Raw genomic sequence first — 25,525 nt, 5'->3', positions numbered from 1 at the left:
CTTAATTATTGGTTTTAGAGACTTTAGATAAGCATATATGTATGGGGAAAATTGCTTGCAACTTGAAGTATGCCCAGGCGTCTCAGAGTAGAACTCATCTCCGATAAATGCAGGGGCTTGGGGTCCATGTGTTCATTTTTCCAGGCCACTCCAGGGATGAGCATCTCATTCTGATGCTCCACCATGGCTCATTGTGAGGAAAGTGAGTAGTGCATTCAGTCCACTTGACTGGCCTGTCAGCGGTGAGATTTTCTTCCGAGAAGGAAGCACTTTGCTGCTGTTTTACTTTTCATTCTGATGCCCACACTCTATGTTCTTTAGAGAGTGGCAGTGTTTGAAATACGTTCACAGCCAGCACAGATAATGTGCTCAGCGTGTGTCAAGGACCCATCGCTAGTTCTATTATCTGCTCAACCAATACAGCACTTCTGTGCTCCTAGTATAAGGGCACTTGGAGAGGCCTGGACTTCTTGTGTGTGGCTTGTGGTGTGCACGGCAGAATGATTATTAGAAGACCAGTCTTATCTCTGTATTCTGATCTTCACTTGGATTTCAAGTCCATGCAGACATGAGATGCTCAAGTGAAAACAGTAAAAAAAAAAAAAAAAAAAAAAACATAATTTCGAAAGCTTAAATTTATGATTCAAAGGTTATTATGAAAGAAATTCTGTGAATGGAAATGATCTGAATTGATCTGAATCATCTTCTGGCCCTGGTGTACTTTTTTAATTTTTTTTCTCATACTCAGTCACTTGAAGTGTTTCTCACTTTCATGCAGTGACTTGGGCATGCAGAATGTCCTAGCAGTGAGGCTGCATGCCTTTGGGCCCTGAAGGTAAAGAATCCATTTGTACCCCTCTTGTCACAGAACGAGGGAGTTACAAGAGAGTTAACAGTAGCTGTTGAAGCTAATTTTAAAAAAAAATTAAAATAATTTTTTAAATTTATTTTTATTTAAAGATAAAAAACAAAGCCCCTTGAACTGATCCCATTTGGCTTTTTTGCCTGTTCATTTGTTGCCTGCAAATCTGTGTCTACCAAGTATGTGCTAGGTGTCTGCTGAGGCCAAAAAAGGACGATGGCTTTTCTGAAACTGGAGCCACAGACTGTTGTGAGCACCGAGACGGTGCTGGGAACCAAACCAGATCTTTTCTGGCCTGGTTCCATTTGTTTCTGCAAATAAAAATTCTCCACTGCACCTATTTCTAAACTTGTCTACTAAACACTACTAAAAGCTACTGGTGGCTCTCATTTTTAGAAAAAAATCTTTTTATGTGAACTTAATGCATTAGGAACTAGGGCATAAGAAACGTGAGCTCTAAAAGTAAAGTGAGGATGCACAGCTGTTTAAGAAGGAAAAAACATCACAAGTTCAAGGCCAGCCTGGGCTACACATTTTGGAAAAAACAAATGCTACTTAGCAAGGTGTCTGTTAGCACTTGGGCTTCTGCTGGGCAGCTAGCCACAGAACAACCCCACTGCCATACTCTTGGAATTTAGATTTTAGACAAGCAGGGAAGAGGTTTTGGTTGGTGTGTAAGAGGGAGACTGGATGTCCTTTGGATACTATGCTGAGCTAAAGAGAAAAGAAAGACATAGGCAAGGTGGCCAGTCCCTACCTCTTAGTATATATGAACACACACACACACACACACACACACACACACACACACACACACACACACAGGGGACGGGGGAGAGAAAAAAAAGTCAAGATGAGTATATATGTGTGTGTATTATATATATGTATATGTATTACATATGTGTATATATATATGTATACATATATATATTTGAACTCATGCATAAAGATTCTACAACTTTCCCAAACAATGCCATCAGCGGAGGAACAACTGTTCCTCCACATGAGCTTTGAGGGGACCTTTTCTATTTCAGCCATGACAACCACTAAAGTAGAGAATGTACCTCCCAAGAAATGGGAATTTTCTCATGAAAGTATTTTAGAGTGTGTCTGCCACATTTTCAGCCCAACTAATCCCTCTATCAAGCCATGCTTGAGAGGTCAAGAAGGTTCCAACTTTAATTTATACAGGAGGAAAGCTAGAATGTAGAATTGTCTACCACTCATGGATAACATCATGCCCTATACAGATGCATTCAATTATATACATGCTAATGGATAGGATTAAAATTAGCTGGCAGTTGGTCATGTCATTTTTTTATTAACCAAACAAAATCAATTCAATTTTTAACACCCAAGATATAAAGGAACTGCTGTGTCTAGAGCACACATAAACCTTACAAAGCTTCTGGTTTAAGATGATGCACACATTTAAATACCCCGACTCCACTAATGTAGTGGAAATAATACGAATTAGTTGAAGCAACAGAAAAACACAGAACATGATCATAATAAATATCTGTCTGTGCTCAGAAGGGAGCATAATTATTTGATGGAAGGAAGCTGAGTACACATCTACAGCACATGATAAACCCCCACCCGTCAAGCACCTTTGTAGAATTACCACTATTAACTCGTGTGTGTGTGTGTTCTGCGTTCCAGCTTCTAGAACACATGTGGTGACGGTTTATATAATTATTCAGGATGCATTCAGCTCCTTCCTATCCACTTCCTGCCCTTTCGCTGTTGTCAATAAGTCCCAGGATCTATACCCATGCTATAGGTGAGCCTCTGAACACGCACTACTGAGTGTTAGCCTCAGGAACCATTGTCTGTTTGGTCAGTTTATCTATCGCTTCTGGAATCCACCATTAGAAATGGTACAAAAAAAGCTCTTGGTCCTGTAGCTTAAGCCCCAGTGATGAGAGCTGTTGAGCAGATCACGTGCCTCAGAAAAACAAAAGACACATGGGACAGGCTTTAACGTAGCTTGAACCTGGAACTCAGAGCGAAGAGTACAGCCTCAACCACCAAGAATTGGTCAACCACAGTCTGCTGAATAAGAGGGTAAATTCTGGAGTTTGGAAGTGACTTATTATAGAGCAGTTTCAGGAAAGTTTAGCTACTGCATTAGTCAAAGACAAGCATTTGGAAGCAAGCCTTGTTGGAGCTACTTCAGTTAAGTACATGCAAGTGATTATACATTAATTATTCACTTCATCATTTAGAAATCAAGCAAAGTTCCACTAACTATCTAACATGTTGAGATTAATTTCTTGGAAAACGAGTGGCCTTTAGTTAATTGCCACGCGAGGAACATACCCATTCTTGTATGGTTTCTAGTGTTCTCCGTTGTGTTAATCTTATTAAAGGTTAGGATGTTATCTTGGCTAATTGATAAATTATACAATCATAATTGTAACCTTCTAACTGTCCAGCTCTTCAGCATTGAAATAAGGTGAAGGCTTGAGAACGACTGATTTTAATGCCTTACTGAAAGTTTACCATGGTGGCGGGAGTTTTTACATCAGTTACATGGAGAATCAGTGCCTCCCCTGTGGCTCTCACAGAGAATGCGGTGGCGGGGAGACAAGTTGAGTTAAAAGACGACCATGTGTTTAGGAGATTGATATGTGCTTGTATTTCTCTGCTGACAGCGGTATTGAAGTATGAATGCTGTGTAGTAAGCCCCACATAATTAAAGAGTATTATGTGGTAGCTTGGCAGGGTATAAAATCATGGAGCCGCATCAGAGTCAGGAGGCTGGACACGCCCGTCACCCCTGAAGGCATGTTTTGAGAGATCCCAGTCCTGGGTTCATCTCCTCTTCACTGTTGATAAAATTAATTTTGAGACGCCACTGTGGGCTTGATGCCCATTATGCTCCTAGTGCAGTTGACAAAAATTAATCCCTGAGAATGTGTGTTTCTTAAACATTTAACAAAACTGTCAATTGACATGTGTTTGAGGCATGTAGTCTTACATGTATCATTATTAAACCTTTAATGTAAAAGAGGAAACTGTAGAAAATAATCTTCCCTAACTTATTTTTGGAAGCCACACCAAGGACTTCATTATGTCTGTGGAACCAGTAATTAAGAACCAAAGAATAGGAATAAACTTCTTGAGATCAGGGATCCTCGCTTTTATATGAATTGTGCTATTAAATAATCTTTGTGTTGTTGGTGCGCATGTATTTCTGATGTTTTTCTATAGTTGATGTGAAATAAACGCTTCACATGTAAAGAATTTTCCTTGTCAAATGACTGTGGATAAGAGAGGCTAAATTAGGATGGAGAGGTTTAGATCAATGTATCAAGGCTCAATGTGGGCTTTAACTAGCATTTCTTAAAGTGGTGGTTCCATGGGATTTCTGCTCATGCAAGTATCAGTGCTTCTTATGCATGGTGTTCAGAGAGAGAGAGAGAGAGAGAGAGAGAGAGAGAGAGAGAGAGAGAGAGAGAGAGAGAGAGGAATGTGTGTGTGTGTGTGTGTCTGTTCCCACTTTAGTCTTAGATGGTAAGAAGTAAGAACATCCTACCAGGGAAACTCATTTATTCAGGCCACTTTAACCCTTTGTAGATCTTTTTGCTGTCTGATACCTAATATGTGATTCGAATTACAGTTATAATTAATATTGGAATAGACTCCGCGATACCCCTGTAAAAACTCATAGAGGCATGGAGCTGTAACCCCAGTACTGTGATGCTAGACACAGGCTGATCCCAGGTGAGTCCCCAGGTTTAGAAGACATCCAACATTGATCTCTAGCCTCTCTACATGTGTGCACACACATATCTATGTAAGCATGCACATATTTATGTAACCATGTACATATTTATGTGAACATGCATGTATGAGTGCATACGACACACATAGACACACATATGAAGTAATAGTGATGTGGTAAATTCTTAATCTGCTCTATACTTCCCTGGTCCCCAATGTTCTGGATTCCTGAAAGACACACATACACAGCCTTACATTTTAATGCCTTGAACAGCTCAGCGTCGGAGCCACTCCCCCATTCCGCATGGCGAACACACACTCCGCTCCGATATTCCTGAGTTAATACTTACAAATCTGTATTTCATCTTTGCTGCCCTGGACCCTGCTGGGCAGCCCTCATGGGGCCGCTTTCCCTCCTGTACCTCATGTTGGCCGTCTCTCCGTCCTGTACCTTTCTGACGTGGTCTTTTTCCTACTCCTTCCTTCATCATGGCAGAATCCCCTCTCCCTCTTTCCTCAGTCCCTTCCTGGGAATTCTAAAAGTCCCACCTCTGTCTCTCTGCCCAGCCATTAGCTGCGGGTAAGTTTATTGACTAGTCAAAAACCAGCTGGGGACAGGCTTCCTTTAGTCCTACACGAGGGACACCGCCAACAGGTTTTTGGGTGAAATACTTAGCATGAGAACACAAGCTACAGAATGGTGATTGAAACTATTGATTGGAGCGATATTTACTCGGCATCCTCCAGACAGGAATGAACACAGAAGATTCTGTCCTGTCCTGTTCATTGTTCTCCTTGATTGGCAGAATTCAGGGAGGAGACAAGATGTTGCAGCCCGGAAGTCCCTTCCTATTTGTTCTCAAGTTGCTCTCAAGTTCTCAAGAGCTAACTGGATTCCCTTATTGGTGAAGTCACACAGATCCCCTCACTAAAGTTATGAAAAAGACAATGCGTGCTAAGCATATAGTGAAATGCAACTTCCCAACATAGGATTGGTATTAACACAACAATAATCAAAACACAACATTAGCACCTAAAACCAAGTCCATCATCTTCTTAGTAGACTTCCGGTAACATTTAAGTTGAGTAACCACTATTAAACCCGTGACTACACCCTTCAAGTAGATTGTATTGGAAGATCCTGAAGTTGATAAAGTTTGAATGTGTGTTTTTCTGAGTTAAGGTTTATTTTATTGTCTGTGTGTGTTGTGTGTGTGGACTCACACCAAGTGTGTAAGTTGCCCTCAGAGGTTGGAAGAAGGATGACGATCATAGAGTTGGAGCTTCAGTGATTGTGAGCCAGCGAGCTTGGGTGAGACCCAAGTTTGGGTCGTCAGGAGAAGTGGGCTGTGCTCTTAACACTGAGCTCCAGTTCTAAGCTTTTCTTTACTCACCTCCCCCTCACATCACCCATCCCACACAAGGCCTTTGTAGACATTTTTCTCCAATTCTGTTTCCATATTATAGCTTTTGTGTGGTATATTGTTTTGTTTTCTAGGGAAGCTGGATAAGATCGTGATTTTTTTTTTCAGATCATGTCATCTTTACATTTCACTTTCAGGAAGACATCTTGCCCCCAGGGGCAATATTACTCAGTTAAAAGTGTATGGATTATACCCACTTCAGATTTTTCCCCGCTGGAGATTACATGAATACCAACAGAAATTTAGAAATAGCATCACTTTGTTGGGGGGGCAACTTAAACCTCTTTGTGGAGAATAAGACAGTGGTTTAGACATGATCAGAAGCAGGGTGTTCTGTAAAGACAGAGACCTGCATCAGACTTCTCAATTCCACCATAAGACTCAGCTTCTCTACACTGTCTCTTATGTGCATATCTTTAACAGAGAACAAACACATCCTGGCCACTTCCTTAGCAACCTTAGTGTGACTTATTTTCAAGTCTTCTTGCCTCAGAATATAACCACGTAAATTCTTTACTCTGACATTACTCTCCTGATTAAGACCAAGTTCTTGAGCACCCTTTGGTCAGAAGCTTACTTCCTATTGAACTCCTTGTTTGATTATATGCCACTATTTATTAACACCATTTCTCAGAGAGGATGGCCATTCACAAAACAGCCCCAGGCACTCCCCATAAGTATTTACTATAAAGACATTCCTCTAGTCATAACTCACTTGGGGCAAGCACAAAGCTCCATCCTGAGCACGGAAGAAATTTCTCTTCGGTCCTAGTCCTGTGAATGGATTTGGGTATCTCTTGAGCAAGGCCTTTGCTTGCCTTTCCATGACACAGTGAATGAATCATGTCTCACGTGTGAAGTGTGGCTGTTAGAGCAGGCATTCTCTCTACTAGCCCAACCTCCACTTCATCTTTTCCTTCCTTGTCTCATTTGAATATTATTTCGTTGTTACCTTGCATTTCAAGACTGAAGACCAAAGAATATGGAAGTGTATGCAAACGATAAAGCTGGGTGAATGGCACACAAGAAACACATGTAAATAGCATACAGATGAGGAAGACGCATTGTGAGGAACCCCTGTGACACTTCCCAGTCACAGTCTAAAGAACCGCAGGATGGCCACTATCTTTATTTGTAATGGATTAGATCTGCCCGACTCTGACATTCTTAAGTATGAAACCCCACAGAATATATTATTGTGCTCGAATTGAGTTATTCAGAATTATGCCGATGCAATTCGCTAATTCCATTGTAGTCCGAGTTCATTCTTGCTGATGAGTAAAATTCTGTTTGGCGAACATACATTATTTTTAATTGCATTCTTAAAGGACACAAGGAGAACTTTTAAATTTGTGGTTGAGAGGTAGATGTCCTAAATGACTTCTGGTAGGCTTATTGCAAAGTTCTGGGTGTCGTGCAGTTTTCTAAAATAGTCAAACCTGTTTACAACCCTACTAGCAGGAAATAAATATGTGCCCTGGGTATCTTCACCAACCCCTGGCTATACCCATACTGACATGTGCATAGGTGTTTTCTCTTTCATTTTCTGATAACTGTTAATACTGATCACTGTTCCCTACTAACTGGGTCTTTGGTTTTGCTGTTGCTGCTGCTGCTGCTGCTGCTGCTGTTGTTGTCATTGTTGTTTTGTAAAGAGCCCACTCTGTTATTCCTTGGAATTATACAACTTACCTTTTATGCTATGTTACTATTACAAAAAAAAAACAATGTCTTTCTATATCAAAATGGCCCCCCATAAAAGAGAAAACATAAAAATAAAAGCAAATGCCAAATGCCAAGTTTACCACAAACTAAACCCTTTCTGGACAGAGGAATTCAGCATTTACTGCTAAGAAACTTTAGTCGAGACTCAGAGGGTCAAGCTTTAGTGTCATCAGTCATACCATTTTCATTCAGGAATGCTACCCTAAGTCTGTCCTGAGCCCATTATGAATGTAAATTCTCAGAGCTCACTTGTGCTGAACAAGCTTTAAATAGTCAGTGAGGAGCCAATCTTCAGATGCTTATGAATGACCTCTAAACCATTAAAAACAGGAAGCCTTACATGAAAAATGCAAAAAGTAGCAGCCTGCTCCTGTCCGGTGCCCCGGGGAATGAGACATTCCACACAGAGAACTTTACTAAGAGCCCCAAACACCTTAATACGTACTAAAACAGAGTTCACCATCAGTGGTGATGCATGGCCATGATCCCAGTGTTTGGGAAGGGGAGGCAGGATCAGCAGTCCCGAGCAAGTCTGGACTATGGGGACAGCCTCTCTAAAGAATGATTTCCCACTTAAGAGAAATGTTGGCATCATGGAGATAATCATCAAAACTTAATTCAATTTTATATAGATGAAAAAAAATTTATATAGATGAAAAAAACATCATCATGAGCCACTCAGAGTACAAATAGGATAACTCATCTCTTGCAGATGGACTATAATCTTAGCCAATGAGACAAAAATGTAAAGTTGAATTTTCAAGAATAAGGTATTGAAGTGTTTGGCTGCTGTGATATCATTAACATTAATTCACCAGATGAATCAAGGTGTCTATAAAAAGTTTTAAATTTTATTTAAATGTTTGTTTGTTAGAATTGAGAACATGTTTGTGGTCTTCAACTGGTATATTGACTACAGTTTAGTTGTGTGTATTACAGTAAAAATTCATGAATGTCAACGTTTTCTGTCTCTATATTGGAAGGTGTAATCACGGCTTCTCTAGGGTTACTGAGAGGAGGTACAATGACTGATCCAGTTGTGCTACCCAGATCATTGGTGGTCACTAGGAGGCTATAAGTGCTCTCTGTACCCCTAGGACCAAGTTGAGAGTAAAGAACCTGCCTCAAATCATACAAGTCAAGGAATCATGGGGCTGGGGGCCAATTGAACAATTTCCAGTATTTTACAAGCTTTTATTTGAATATTTTACATTCAGTAAATATATGTTCGTACCAAAAATGAGAGATTCTCTTAGATGAAGTTATACTTTAAATATTAAAAGTTTGTTGATCATTATTAAAAGCAGAATAGGTTTAGTACGTATTTCCTTCTTTTTAATTTCTAACTCTAAAATGAAAGTTTCAAGGAAAGTTTAATCTTGACAGTGGTAGTCTCAAGAAAAAGTTAAAAAAATAAAAGTAAAGTGTTGATGTGTGTGTGTGTGTGTGTGTGTGTGTGTGTGTGTGTGTGTGTTACTCTTCGTATATGGGTGTTCTGGGCTGGTCTTGAACTTAGAGAGCCTCATTCTTCTGAGTGCTGGGGTTACAGCACAAACATGCCACTGTGCCTGGCTGTTTTAGGAAAACATCTGCAGTTAGTTGGAGAAAGTTGATTCTAAACAGTGGTGACAACTAAGAACACCATACAGTCAAGTATGCACTGTGTTTCTGACTGTTACAAACCCACTCTTGTTACTAAAGACATGGGACAACATTGTGCATCCGAGAAGGGTCAAGGCCTTTTGTGGTTACTTCTATCATGTCAAACTGTAGGAGAGGAAGCTGCTAATACATTAATTGAACTGTGCCCTTACATCATGAGAAACACCGTGGAGGCTTCAAGGCTCCTTTTCTGATTTTCATGGAGGAAATGCATGCATTGAAAGAATTTCCCTTCTTCCTCCAGACAGTTGATGGGAAATCACTTGCCCAAGAGTCTGATATGTATTTCTTTGACTCCTTCCCACAAAGGTGTATTTTCAACATGTCATGTCTCAGCAAAAATCAGATTTGCTAAAACAAAACACAGACCAGATGAGCAGTTACACATATGACTATCAAATGCATCATCACACAGACCGATATAGGACTGTATTTAATTTGTGTACAGAGTATTGTCATAGTGACTGTCTTACGTAGGGTTACTAGTGCTATAATGAAGCACCATGGCCCAGAGCAAGTTAGGGAGGAAAGGGCTAATTTAGTGTCCACGTCTACATCATAATCCATCGCTGAAAGGCATGAGAGGAACTCAAGCAGTGATAGAACAGAGTAGCAGTTGATGTAGAGGCCATGGAGGGGTGCTGCTTACCTACCGACTTGCAATCATTCCTTGCTCGGCCTTCTTTCTTATAGAACCCAGGACCACCGGCCTAGGGATGGGATCCTCTCCCATCAATCACTAATAAGAAAACGCTCTACAGTCTTACAAATAGCCCGATCTATGAAGACATTTTCTTAACTGAGGCTCCCTCCTCTCAGATGACTTTAGCTTGTATCAAGTTGACGTAAAGCTAGCAAGCATAGTGACATAAAAATAAGCCATATTTTCCTATACGCTTAATTCTTTTTAAATATGATTTCCTTCTATTTACCATACTGTCATGTTTATTGAAATGACTAAAGAATGTCTTCTTGTAGCTGTGTTCATAGTTAAACGTGTTGGAGCCCGCTTACGCTATGACTTCTCAGAAATCAGAGTGTTCTGAGATTAAAATTGCACACAAATGTTCTACATGAAACAAAGCCTTCTCCTCAGTATTTTCCCTCTAACGTAGGAAAAAAGGATCCAACATAAATTACAATAAGCTCCAAATTAGGTTTCCTCATTTTCACATTCTAGCAAAGGGAGGCAAAATGAGATTAGAAGTTACCATAAGGTCAGAGCCCATGGATGGCCCAGATTCAATTGTAACTCCATGCCCCGGGTGGAAAACATGGCTAAGAGAGTTTCCTGACCTTCCCAATCAGATCACCCTACTGTCTAAAGTTCTAAGCATGCATATGTCTGGAAGTTACATCCTTGGCAGTAGGTAGGACAACCAGCATGGCCTGGGAGTCCAGTCTCAGGACTGGTTAGTCATGCTCTGCAGTTTCCTCCGACTGGGAGGAGCTGATTTCTATTTGTGATTAGGCAGACTCTATACGAACTAGCAATCAGCAGAAGATGGGGCCACACCCTTCCGCCTGCCCAGCAAACCCTACCTTCCCTGTCATTCATCGCAGGATTGGGGCGATCTGAAAACCTTGAAGTTCAACAGCGTGGGGTCTAAGCCAGAAGAACTTGTGAAGAGGATTTTCAAGACCCAGTGTCAGTATTAAGCCCATAATGTCTGTGGCTCATAGGACAAAAGGTGTGACAGAAGAAATCTAACACGTTTGTTGTTTAAACCTGTCTGTTTATCATCCATCCACCTGTCCATCCATCCATCCGTCCATCTACCTACCTACCTATTCTTGAACTGAGGATGGGATCACACATGCATGATCCATTACCAAGGAGGTGGAGGTAGAAGGAATAGGGTTTCAAATTGTATTTGTCTGAAGGGAGTCTAAAACAAGAAGACATAAAAGTGAGTATAGAACGTGGCAGAGATTGAGGAGGAGGAGAGTAAGAGGGGATAGAGGGAAGAGCATAGATAGGATGAAGTATATATGAATATGACATTGACAAAGAACAAACTCGGTAAAAGTTAATTGAGGAAAGACGAATCTTTAAGGGTAATGGAGAGTAGAGTTAGCAGTTAAGAGCACCTCCCACTTAGGGTAGCTAATTGCACCCTATAATTCAAGTTTCAAGGGGCTCTGAGAACTTTTTCTGGCCTCTGCTGGCACAAGCACCCATACATGCGTGTGAGCACACACAAGCTTGAGCCCCCCGCCCGCCACACACACACAGGGGAGGGGGTTAAAAATGGAAGAAGAAAGGAAGTAAATGCTGTTACCGTAGCCACAGATTGTCCCGCCCATCATGGGCTCTACTCCACAGGTAAATATGTGATTCACCTCATGTTTTATGGTCCTGTTTCGTATTTCTAAATGGTTTGTTAGCCTATTAATTATTATTCAGCCATCTTACACAACACTCACTAACTTTATGTGATCATAACTGAGGACGCACTTAGCTTTCTTACACACACACATTCCCAGTATCATCTCCCTCACCCCACTTTCCACATGGAGTTTTAGTGCGGTTTGGTTCTGTGCGTGTGTGTATGTGTGTGTCTGTGTGTGTGTGTGTGTATGTGTGTGTGTGTGTCTGTGAGTGTGTGTGTACTGTGTGTGTCTGTGTGTGTGTATCTGTGTGTGCATGTCTGTGTGCATGTGTGTGTGTGCATGTGTGTGTGCATGTGTGTGTCTGTGTGTGTGTGTGTATGTGTGAGTGTGTGTGTCTGTGAGTGTGTGTGTACTGTGTGTGTCTGTGAGTGTGTGTGTATCTGTGTGTGTGCATGTGTGTGTGCATGTGTGTGTATGTGTGTGTGCATGTGTGTGTGAGTGTGTGTGTGTGTCTGTGAGTGTGTGTGTGTACTGTGTGTGTCTGTGAGTGTGTGTGTATCTGTGTGTGTGCATGTGTGTGTGCATGTGTGTGTATGTGTGTGTGTCTGTGTGTGTGTGTGTCTGTGAGTGTGTGTGTACTGTGTGTGTCTGTGAGTGTGTGTGTATCTGTGTGTGTGTGCATGTGTGTGTGCATGTGTGTGTGCATGTGTGTGTGTGTCTGTATGTGTGTGTGTGCACGCGTGTGTGTATTATACTGATTATATTCACACCAGAACAAAGCAATATTCTATCATGTCTGGCCTTTTGCACGCTGCTTTGTTTTGTTCTTCCTGGAGTTTTTAATACACTTTTCAATGTTATGTAGTACTTTGCACAACACACTCAGTTACTCAAAACTGCTTTCGAATTGTGTCAGCCAGAACACTCTAGTTGCTGTAACAGCCCTCAAAAATCCCAGTGTCATCATACAAGTCATCTTCTTGCTCATGGCACAGTCCAGAAACAGCGACTGCGATTGTGACCTTTTGGTCACAACTTTTCTTCCTCTAGCAACTTTACCATCTTGTAGGATTTCAATGCGCTTTTTTCTTTAATGTATCTGAATGCTGGGGGTAGGGGGGACCTGGCCGGGGAGTATGTGTAGGAAGGAAAGGGGTTGTCTCGGGATGTAGCCTTGCACTGATGCCTATCATATCTGCCACAGCCCCTTGACTGGAACTCTGTTGAATGTGTCCTAACATGCAGAGAGCGCAGAACAAAATCTCGAGGGACGCTCCAGAGAGCAAAGGTGATCTGGAGAGCACCTTGGGTTAATTGCCTGGTGCACAGGCACCACATCTACCATTTTCCTTTTGATTGGAGATGGACCTATTGCAAGGCTTCCTCCCGCCTGTCCGCTGGCCTGTTTCCTGGAGAACTCTAATTTTCCCCTCATGTTTGTGAGTTACAGCTCTTCCTCTTTCTTGATTTATTGGCTTGTTTCAGGGAGGCTGTCTTTCAAATTCTTTATAGAAGAATGAATAATTTTAAGTCATTGAAAGCATGAAAATGCTAACAATTATTGGCTACTAATAATGGCTAATAACAGCTAATACATGGCTAACAGTGAATTTGTATATATAATTCTAGACTCAAAGAAAACTCATATTAAGATGTAAAGGCCTTCAAAGGAAACAACTAGATTTTCTATTCTTCTTGTGAAATTCAGCACAGCTAATTTTCCAATTTAAATGACTTACCTTGTGGCTGTGGAAAACATTTTAAATATTTGTGGGTTACTATTACCTCAGAATGGCGCATATTTAAAGAGTCAATTTGAAGAGAAACCTTGAATCTCATATGTTCATACTCTTGTGGAATTCTTAAAACCTTATTTCTTTTCAATTGATGGCTTTTCCATCCCTTTCTGCGTAGAAAGAACTCATATCTGGGATTTTCTGGGATTGTTTTGGTCCCCTTTTCCTCCAACATTTTAGGTAGCTTTTCGCCCTGCTTTACTGAGGACTTTCAACTTCTGACACAACTATCATTTGGCGCATCTTTAGTAAGTATACTTTCAATCTCGAGAGGTTTTGTGTGGCTGTTGTTCTGTATATAAATTTCTTTGTTATTTACTCTCCTTGGAAGCAGAGCCAAGGGGTCTGTGTTCAACTCATAGTCAGCCAACCATGAGACTTATTTGCACTCTCCAGGAACAGCGGCCTCCAGTCTTCCTGAGGCTGGAGGAAGCAGATAAGGGAACTTGGTGGATTACAGGACCGTGGAGAGGAAACGTCAGACGGAAGCATTCCGTGTACATGCCTCTGACCAAGCCCCACACTGCACTGCCTGTCACCAGTCTGTGCCTGCATTGCTGCCCTGTAAAGTCCTAGCCTGCTGGGTTTTGCAGGGAGAATTGCTGATAATTGCTTGTCCACAACTCCATCCACAGAAGGCACTGTGCAAAGTGCTTCTCTAATCAGTACCCGCCTCCAACTGGTTGAACTTCTTTTTAAGACAGAGTTGCAATTTATTTAACGTGGTGATGTCTCTTGTCTCTTTTATTTCCTTTTATGGTTTAAAGACACCTTTAGAACCTCAAAGTGGATTTATTTTTGTGTTCAGCGAGTTTTAAGCAAGATAAAATGCAGGTGATGGATTTGACACTTTATCTAGAAGTTTCCCAGTTACGACATCCGCATCCATATCAGACCTGGTTCGTTGAATGAGACAGAAATTTTAGCTTTTTAACTTGTGTCCCACGAACCCCAGGTACAAAAAAGGACCTTTAAAATTATGAACTTCGCACACTCTTATTCTGTTAGAAGAGCCGAAACAATTTTTACCAGTCAGGTAATATTGGAGCTGGAGTGGATGTCTCTGTGTTTAAGAGCTCTTTTTGCTATTTCTGAGGACCTGGGCGGGCTTTGGTCCCAGTGTCTACATGTCCAGTTCCAGGACAGCTGATTCCTCTCAGTAGACATGCTCCACTGAGACATGCTCACAGTGCACATACATACATACATACATACATACATACATACATACATACATACACACACATATACATACACACATTCATATATACATAAAGGCAAACACTCATATACATAAAATAAAATATGTTAAGACATTGTACAAATCAGTACCTTGGGAGGATCGGGTAGGTTAAGTGACACTAAAATAGTAAGTGTAGCCAACGCTTCTGTAGAATAAAGTGCCATGCGTTGTTCCTGACTACCTACTGAAATTAACTGTACAGATCCCCGCCCCCAGCCCCATCTTTTTCTCTTTCTTTTGAGCCTCATGCTGCAGCCTAGGCTGACTAGAAACTCACATCGTAATCCTGACAGGCCCTATTATTTTATCTTCCAGGAGGACACATCTTTGTGCTTGGGCTGTGCTTTGGATCTTCCACAAGAAACTCACCCTAGCAGATCTTACCAATGCTTTAAACTCTAAAGCATCAGGGCAGGGAATGAATTAAACAATTAAAATTCAAGCCATCAAAAAAAATTAAGTTATTGTCTGCTGATCTCTAAGATAAATGCGTGCCACACGTTTGGAACTATTTTCTTTGCGAAGGAATACGTCAAATGGAATTCCATATGTTCAATCTGTGTTCATACCCTGACCATGAGTCTGTAAATCTAGGGATGTTACAATATGTTAAAATGCAATTCCCAGAGGCTACCCTGAATCTTTACTTCATGGGAAAATCCAAAGTGTTAAGTGAAGGAGTTGCCACATACTGTAACTTAATACGTACTTGTTTCGGCAGCCTTGTATTTTATTTTATTTATCAGAAACTCATAGATCCTGAATTGGCTTTTAGCAAGTAAGGATTCCGTCTGCGTGGACTGATTCTTATGTGTGCCCCAACTTTAGAAATGCAGCTTCTTTCCAATACCCAGTCTAACCAGATGCTTTTCTCTGCTCCCTACCTGGAAGCCTTGCTCTAGGAGTAAGGGTGGAGGTGAGCTGTGTATGAGAGCTGGTCTCCCCACACTGCCCCGGGGTTCTTTGAAAGAGATGTCTGTGCAAAGCCAGGAAAATAAGTCAATGAAAATGAGCCCGCCACTAGGGCATGCACTCCCTCAGCGTGGAGAATCCACCAGCAGCCAAGTGTGTTTCTTATTGCAGGGTTGAGTCACCAGCCCGAGGTGAGCCAGGCACATCCGCGTTAGGACTCAGAGGCACGCCTTCTTCTCACACAAACCTTCCTGATCCCAGCCGCCTAGGCGGACTCCCCGGTGGTGCTACCAGCCTTGCCACTCGCAGTCTTGACAGGCAGAGGTTGGCCTTACACCGATCGGGAGCCACAGGTTGCAGACTGCAGAGAGCCGTGCCCATGACTGTGACTCTGTGAGGCTGGCTGCCTGCGCGCCTTGGTTGCTGGCTTGCTGGCGGGTCCCCGGAGCTCGAGAAGACTAGAGTGGGCCCCGAAACCTGATACCAGCGCCCTCACTGCCGCCGCTCTGCGGGCTGGTGAGTTGGGGGAAGGCCGGCTGTAGGCTGGAATGCGGTTCCACCCACTCCGGGTGCCTGCGCGGCTGCGGGGAAGTGGGGACAGGGAGGGCGCAGGCCCCGCAGGGCAGCTGAAGAAAACCAGGCGAGCATGACCTGGGGGTCGTGCCTGTTTGGATGGCCCCCTGCAAACTCGATCTATATTCCCCTTGCTTTGGTGTGTGCCTATCGTACGACTGATTAGAACCAAACCAAAGCAAAACAAGAACACTGGACAGGGGGATGTTCAGCTATATCTTACTAAGCAAGAGGATTAATAGCCACAAGAAGGAGAGTGGCAGTGAGGGAGAAAGGACCTAGAGAGGCTGGCCAGGCAAGAGAGAGGACTTTTCTTAGCACTTCCTTGAGATGATTCAGCCACCGAAAGTGATTAGTGCTTTCTGTGTTCCAGTGTTTGCCATATTACTTTAGAATTCTGATCAAAGTTTTGCATCTAGGGATTGAGTGCGGGAAGTGAGCGTTATTGCAAGCAGTCCCAATACACTCACTACTAAGGTTCTCCCCCGCTGCAACATTGTCTTACTAAGTCTCTGAGAAACACTGTCTCAGTGATGTGTAAGCAGAGATGGCCTTCCTTGGAACAAGCTGTGTTTGGTTAGTGCCTGAACACCTTACCAGCTTTTTGTGACACGATCTAAAACTAAAGCTGCAGGACTCCAGTTTAAATGGATTGCGTACAGTTTCAGGGCTGTTAGCAAAAAACATGACGTTTTGAGTTGAGTCTGCTCAGGAGAATGCCCATAGTTCTAAGTATTTAATTATATTTATACTCATTTGCATATTCATAATGGACTGGTTAGGGGTTATAACTTGAAAAGTAGATAGCATATTTAGTTATGTTCACACTTATTTGCATATACGTGTAACGTACTAGTTAGTTGTTATAACTTTGGAAAAGCAGAAAGGACACCGGGATTTCATAAATAGGTAAATTCGCTGGATTTAAAAGCTACTGTAAGGATCAATTTGAAATTATAAAACAACTTTTCGTAGTTTCCCATTCCTTACCCACATGAGCACACTCATCTCACAGGCAGGATCTTCTGTGGTTCACCCTAAGGTATGCACTCTCCTGAGACTCAACATTAAGGAGACTTCCCTCCTTCAGGACTGGCTATGAACTGCCATGCCCCACTACTATCATTGGTCTTGAATGGGAACCCATTTCTGATAAAACTGGATAAACCTGTTCTCACCTTGGCCAAATGGCAACACAAAGAATCTGTCAAATGCAAGGGAAGCACAACTCTGCCTCCTCCTAGGTGGCTTCTGGGAGAGGTATGTTTGACCTGATAAGGAAGGTAACCTTGGAGAAGAGTTCCTCTTAACTCATGATGTACCTCTGCCTTCCAGTTTCAGGATGGGTGTTCATCCATGTAGCTATTCCTCCAGAAACACGGATGCCCAAGTCCCAGGTGGTTCAAGCTGGCATCTGTTGATCCCCCACCACCCCACCCCATTCTTAGAAAGTTAGGGCTAGGCTTTCAGCCTAGGTGCTCAGTAGAGTACGGACGGCACACTGACCGTTCTCATGAAGTTCACCTTGCAACACAGCGAGACCAATTTCTTCTGTTGATTCACCGAGGCTAGTTAACCAGTAGCATTACTGGTGGCATTGCAAGATAGACCTGTTCTTAGAATACATGCTTAGCTGATCTCAGACCCTTCTCAGTCATTACCACTGTTCTTCCAGTGTGGTACTCCTCTTCCTCCTTGAATAAGCAAAGGGCTAGTGCGTACGTTGTAGCTCTCTATTTAATAAATGACTAAAAGAATTCTTCCTCAGATCCAATATTTTTAACTTGCACAATACCTTGAGAAAATAATGGATTCGGTTACTTGTTGGTTTATTCAATATGCCTTTCTAAATTGCATCCCTAGGCTCTCTGCAGACAGACATGGGAAAAATAAGCAAGCATCCCTAACCCTGTGGATCTAGCTATTTATCTGGGGACACAAAAGCTAACAAGATGAACAGGTTAGATCTATGACACGTGACTCCCAAATACTGACAAGTATGGGGCAGGAGAGAGCTATTCCATAAGTTTCGGTAGTGTGTGGGTGGGGCGGGAGTATCGGATTGCAGATTAAGTACCAGGTACTAGGAGGCTATTCCAGTGTGGATCTGGAGCAATTGAGGGTGTGAGCCTTTGGAAATCATTCCAGAGTGAACAGCCAGGCAGCTGGGATGGATCTGCCAGCCCTGTTTCCTGGTACTACTAGGGCCAGGCCATAGAGGACTCTGAAGGTGCGAATAACTGGTTGGTTTGGAGTTTTCACTTTGGATAGAGGGCTATACCAAATAGCATTGAAATATTTTCCAACAAACACTTGTCTAGAACATTGTGAACAATAATATTCTTCTTGGGGTTGGGGTTTAGCTCAGTGGTAGAGTGCTTGCCTAGCAAGCGCAAGGCCCTGGGTTCGGTCCCCAGCTCTGGAAAAAAAAATTCTTCTAAGCAGCATGGATAAGAGAAGCTAAGATAGGACTTTGCTATATACACACTACATCGTAGAGTGGCGGTGGGGGGCAAACAAATTAATAATCCTACAAAGTTTAACATTAAGGAAAGCATAGTAAGGGGTAAAAATAATGATACTTGTCAGGAAAAGCCTTAGGAGATTTAATTTCCTGTAATATAAGTTATATATTTTTGTTAGGTATGGTGGGATGTTTCAATATATGCTAACAGGGGGCTCTCTTTGTGAGTAAGTTTAGTCATCTTTAAATAGAAACATCCAAAGCTAAATTTCATCTGTACGGAACACGCCCATGACCTTTCTTATCATGATTTCCTGAACCATCTAAATTGGGTCAATTACACAGATGGTTTAAGGTATAGATTTAAAATATATAATACTTGTGCAGGTTGTGTGCAAATACCGTGTAATCGTATATAAGGGCTGACGCTTCAGTGCATGCAGGGATTCTTAGGGGCCTTGAAATCGGTGCCCTGCAGAAGCTGGGAGCGCTATATATTGTGAGCTGGCAAAATGGAAGTGTTGCTCTGCTCATTGCTTTAAAAATCGACTATGACTTCGCTATGAAAGCACTGTACATCTAATGGGGTAATGTTTTTTAAGGCGCTCTCTCTCTCTCTCTCTCTCTCTCTCTCTCTCTCTCTCTCTCTCTTTCTCTGGCTTCCTGGAAGACAATGGATTGTAATATGACCACCAGTAAAGACAGAACTGGGACGAGGCATCTGAATTAACCATCGAAGGCAACAGTAGAGATTAGCACTGGACCTCTGGTCTCAAAGTAAATCCATTCAGAGAGTATTTAAAAGCAGAGCTGATAGGACTTACTAATAACTCAGGTAAAGGGGAGGGATGGTGGAAAGGATCGAACAGCGTGGTCATCCAAATGCACAAAGAACAAGCAGGTTAGATGATAAGGCTACATCTTAAGACTGGGAAAGATGGGGAAGGAACAGACTCAGGAGGGAGTTGAAGACTGTGTTACCAAGTGTCTGAAGCATTTTCAAGCTTCTCAGTGGAAATAGCCAAGTAGGTTTCTCTTTCTGTAGAATTCAATACCTAGCACAGGCCAGCGCACAGCCAGACCCAAGGTCTTCAAGACATCGACTGGAGAGAGCTGGGGGCTTATGGGGGAGGCTGAGATCTAGATCTGAGAACTGATCCCTGGCTGGTATGACATTGAAAGAACTCACCTCAGGAAGCATCAGAAAACTAGTCAAGTGATAGGACAGTTATCAGATAACACTGCCATCATGAACCCAAGACAGGAATTTTTGCAGAATACCCAGTGGTGCCAGATGTTGCTAAGATAAGGACTGAGCTGAGAAATGTGTTATCACACATGTCAATGCGGCAACATGGGAAACTTTGACAAGAGATGAGCCTCTCCATATAACATATTCAGAAAAACTAGTGTAAAACTTTGTAAGCAGCTTTTCACTGGATTCCAAGAGAAATAGAAATTAGAGAACACCGGAATAATTTACATTACATTCAGACTCCAATAAAATGAATTTCAAAATGTTCTTTTTAGCACTTATCCCAGAGCTTGTTCATGCTCAAAGTATACTGAGAATTCGCACAACACTTTTCTCAGTATTTCTGACTTTATCGTTCTACAAGCACAAGTAATTCTTTAAACTTTTTCAGAAGAAGGCCGTCAGTGGGGGAGTGTCTCCTGTTGTTGAATCAGTGTGAGAGAAAGTGAGAGAGTGAAATTCATCTCTCTGTCCTCCTCCTCTCAGTCTGATGCTGGAGACTGAACCAGGGTCTCTGGCCTGCTTGAGCTAATACTGAGTTCCTTCCCTGGCCTCCGGTCATGTCTCAGCATGCTGCCTACACTTGCCTCCCACTTTATGCAACTCAGGGTTTGCATTCTTCTTCCTGGATAAAGGAAAATAGTTTTCTAATGGGAAGTGCTGGACTGAAGGAAAAACTGCTAACATTCATTGCTAGCACCAGAAAAGGGGAAGGGGAGGAATGATAATGTGAGCGGGAGATTTCTGTGCAGACCCAGAATGGCAGTTGAGACTCACTGCGCCTGATATGTTCAAGAGCCCGAGAGAAGAGACTAGAGAGGAGAAAGCAGGGGCCACAGGGTGTACAGTTGAGCTTGGCATGCCACTGCTGGAACTAGATAAGATCAAGAAGGATGACACACAAGAATTTTTTTTTACCAGAGGTGTTATAGACATGGCCTCCACCGGGATTTTTCATTAAATGCAATCAATGGTCTTCCAGTTGCATTTAAAGCTGTGATCAAAAACATCTGAGAACATAGCACGAAGATAGGTGGTAGATAAGTCTAGATAAAAATGTAGACGTGATGTCAAAAATTTTAGTTATAAGATATAAAACAGATAAAATGTATTAGGTTGGCACTGTCTTATACAATTATTTAATATTCAAATATGCAAAAATAATTTAAGTAAGTAAAGCTGTTTCATTGAAGGCAGAGAGAGGTGCATGCCTTGGTGGTTTACAGCAGTTACGCTCACCCTGTCGTTAAGCAAACCTTGCCAGTACTGTGCAGTGTGTGTATCTTAAAGACAAGGCAGTCCTTCTCAAGACCACGACTTTCTCCTGTGCAAAATGAAGGATGCTGTGGATTGATCAAACGCTCTATTTTATGGCTCAGGACCTGGGGAGTCTACATGTCTTGCTCCCTGTTTATTTTCTTCTATCTTTCCTCTTCTTCCCAAAGCCCTTCTCTGTATCCTTCCATTAAGGTATAGAAAATGGGTAAGGTAAAAAGAATGGGAGGAGAGCTTGAGGAGAGGAGACACAAACTCTATAAAGGGGAAAGCATTTTAGTAGGGTAAACCACAAGTCTTCATTTAACCTTCCTCTGTAGCACATTCATTCATTTCCAATTATAGCGACTCAGGGTCAGGCAATCTTCCCCTGGTTGAGCTCACTCAGAGACCTAGATACATTCAGCTGGAGGGACACACCAGAAATAAAAAGAGCTGGTTCATATTACATTTCTCTGCTCTTACTTAAACAAGGTAATCAGGGCTCAAGAAGATTATTAGAAGAATTTGCTCTGTACTTATTTCTTGGAGTACATTATTTTCATCATAAAAGATGGTATAGATACATATTCATGGCCATGTCAAAATACATAAAATACACCATGAAATTAGACTTTTGTCAGTGAAAAAAATGGGAATTAAAAATTGGGTCTCCCACTCTTCCTTGAACAGCCTCTTGATCTGGAGCTCACTCAGGTTAGCCCTGAACTCTTGACCTTTCTGATTCAACCTCAGTACTGGATTACAGGCATGTGGCACCATGTCCCACTAAAATGAGTACCTCTTAGTGCTTAAAATAAATAGAAACTATTTCTGAGATCCGGACTGGTTACATCTTGACTTGGGTGCCTCCTTGGTCTGATTAAGGCTTCTGATTTTCTGAAGTTTTCTCCAAAAGGCCACAAACGCAGGAGCAACACCATCATCTTTCTAACTTTGTAAAGCATCGTATACACTAAAGAAGGCCAGGAAAACTCACTATATGAAAAATGTCCTCAATCCTAAGCCCTCAGACTGTCCCTTCCATGTTTGCTCTTTAATCTTTCCAGGGATAGTAAAACATACTGTACCCTCAAATGTTGCTGGTCAGTGTTGGGGTGTCACAGCCTTATTTGGGACAGCACAGACAAATAAACAAACTCTGAAAAGAGTGTCTTAGGGGGAAAAATGACTACAATGAAAATATTCTCGTGTGTGTGTGTGTGTGTGTGTGTGTGTGTGTGTGTGTGTGTGTGTGAGAGAGAGAGAGAGAGAGAGAACACACAGGATGAAACAAGCAGATACACAATGAGTCATAGAAGCAATACCTCCTTTTTAATCTTCAATTGGAAATGGATGCTCATTGATGAAGTCCACTCAGTAGTTATCTCTTGAGGGCACTACTTGCAGATTGCTGTTTGGCCTGGGATTTCCTGAAAAATATATTGGCTGCTTCTTACTTTGAAATCACCCTTTACCATCTCCACACATCTCCTTGTTTAATATCAGCCAATGGGAGAGCCAAGTGAACAAAAGGGGGATGTGTAACTCGGTAATGCTTGCTGTTCTCCTTAATTTATATGCTGTCCCTGTCACTGTCAGTGTTGGGAACTGAGAGGCTTGATGAGGATTGTGAAGCGTGTAGGGAAAGGTTTATTGTCCTTCAGTGAATAGAATCATAACAGCCTGCGGATGTGGTCCTCTCTGCAGATCTGAGAAGACCTGGGCTATATGTTTCCTGTGTCATTGAATCGGGTGGTGTGGTTTCTCTGGGAAAGACCACAGGATGGCAACTGAATTGCTCCAAAAAGGACTCTCCCTCTGCTATAATGTTCTCTCAGGCTCCCAGCAATGGTTTTAATTAACGTATCTCAAGGCCATACCTCTTTGCAGCACCCACCCTTTGAAAATCCTCTTTATCCCCTAAGTAGAGCTGCTTATGAGATCAAGGAAGCAGTTCCCAGAAGGGGCCCTGGGTTAGAGTTAGTTTAGTGAAATTCAGTCTTGAGGTATGGCCTAAGTAGGCTAGAGAACTGAGGTGGGTTCTAAAGTCAATCCAGAAGACATTCACATAACTAAGGATACCAACTTTTCACTATGAGAATAATACAAAACAAAAATTCTAGGACCATTCAAACTTATAGATAGATAGATAGATAGATAGATAGATAGATAGATAGATAGATAGATACATAGATACATAGATACATACATAGATAGATACATAGATACATAGATACATAGATAGATACATAGATAGATACATAGATACATAGATACATAGATACATAGATACATAGATACATAGATACATAGATACATAGATATGTTGAGTTCAAATAGCCCTTGATTCAATTTCCTATTTTACCTCCAACTATGCTTTCCCTGTATAACTTTGGACATTTCACTTACCTTAAATATCAAGGCACTTATTTGTAAAAGTGTTGGTTAGTTGTGAATACCAAGGATACATTTTCATATAATATAGATAAATACTTAATAGACTAGCTAACTTGCAACAACCAAATGATTGATTCATCATTCTTTCTATTAGCAACTTAGAGGAATATCCATAAATATATATATATATATATATATATATATATATATATGGAGAGAGAGAGAGAGAGAGAGAGAGAGAGAGAGAGAGAGAGATCCATATTTTTGAGACACAGTTTCTTTGCTGTCTTGGAAGTTGCTTTGTAGACCGGGCTGGCCTCAACTCATAGAAATCTGCCTGCTTCTGCCTCCTACATGCTGGGATAAAAGCCATCTACCAGGCCCATTCTGCTTTTGAAATGCTAATATTAACACAAATTAGGACAGATTGATGAAGGGTTTTTTGTTTTTTTGTTTTTTTTTTTTTTTAGTATGCTCTCTCAAAAATATAAATTTTCCCGATCAAAGAAATCACTGACTCTTTTAGTCAATGTGTGCTGCATCTGTTTCTTTCTTTGGCTCTTTAAAGCAGTCCAAAGTTGATTCTTATACCTAAAATCTTAGCATCCAAACCACCAAGAGGCAGGGAGAGAACAGTAGGGGAAGGAGATGATTTAGAAGGAAATATGATACATGGAGGAAATACCACAATGAAACCCATTACTTCACTTGCTAATTAAAAATTAATAGAACGTACATTTAAGAACTCATGAATGTTGGCTATGTATCCATAAAACATACTATTTGTGAAGCAATATTTTTATAACCAGTAGACACATTTTTATTGTATTTTTTTTCAGGAATCCTGTTTTGAAAAACATAGAAAGTAGAATGTGAGGGTTAAAAATATCTCAAAGCTGCTTTCAAATTGATTTTTTTCTTCCCCATAGTAAAGATGTGGTGTGCACGGGCCACCAGATCTAAAGGACAAACAGTACACGAGAAATCAAAGAATTATTGACACACATTGGGCGGGCAGTACAAGTTCCGACGGTGATAACACAGTGTAAATTGTAAGGAAAATGTCAAGTTGGTTAAAATTAACAGCGCCGTGTATTATGACAAGAAATCGGCTACCTGTTGATTCAGGTGCCTCCTCAGATGGATGCAAACCTCTGATTCCCTCACATTCCCCCCAAACATCCCCAAAATAAAGGAACAACACATGTAGTTCGGTGATTTCCTAATTCCAGACTGCACTAGAGGTCCCTAATCAATTCACTGCACGGGAACTAAGCTATAAACCGCCATCCCAGGGCCTGCCCCGCCCCTTCCAGCATTGGATTTTCACCACCTTAAGCCTGGCAATGGCAACTTAATCTTCAATATAATTTTAGTCCCTCTGAATTTGTTGACTCAAGCAACATGGTAAGTCCCTTTTAGGCAGCCGGTGCTGCGTTTGTGACTTTCCTTGTAAAATGAACAGGTCAGGTCTCTTCTCTCAGAGGATATGGAGCCTGCAAGGTTCTGTGAGCAGGTAACTATAACCCAGTAGGTAAGCCATGAATTCACCGAATTCATCCGTAGAAGAGAGGTGTCGTAGTCATAAAGAACAGAGGCGAGCACAAGACATTTAAGGCATAGGAAGGCTGTCTGTTAGCAATGGAAATTAAAAGACCTCAACTTAGATTAGTGATGGGAAAATTGCGGAAGGGATCAGATGAGCTTGAGGAGAGGAAGAACACAATGCCCTGATCTTGATAAAGAGTTTGGTGCAATAATGCAAGTTGTACAAAACCCAAATTCAGAATAAAAGGAAAAGAAGGTGAAACAAATTGAAGAGAGGAAGATATAACTCCATTTGAGGCGCCCCTGGTCATTTGATTGGAACTATTCAGGAAAAAATACCAGTG

General features: G+C 41.6%; 1 protein-coding gene across 6 annotated transcripts in view; it reads left to right on the top strand.

The window, feature by feature from the left end:
• Rab27b (RAB27B, member RAS oncogene family) overlaps positions 1-25,525 on the top strand; it is a 162,960-nt gene that overhangs the window by 78,130 nt on the left and 59,305 nt on the right. Inside the window, exon 1 of one of the 6 annotated variants that reach the window (XM_087593593.1) lies at positions 15,927-16,203. The exons of 4 other annotated variants lie outside the window; for them this stretch is intronic. The gene's annotated coding sequence lies outside the window, so the exon portion shown is untranslated. Of the gene's footprint in view, positions 1-15,926; positions 16,204-25,525 lie in introns of those variants that run through there. One more of the 6 variants, NM_053459.1, reaches the window with a different exon arrangement.

This window comes from Rattus norvegicus, chromosome 18, assembly GCF_021556685.1.
Source record: "Rattus norvegicus strain SHRSP/BbbUtx chromosome 18, alternate assembly SHRSP_T2T, whole genome shotgun sequence".
Taxonomy (NCBI): domain Eukaryota; kingdom Metazoa; phylum Chordata; class Mammalia; order Rodentia; family Muridae; genus Rattus; species Rattus norvegicus.
The sequence above is the reverse complement of the archived record's forward strand: the minus strand, read 5'-3'. Positions and strand labels throughout refer to the sequence as shown.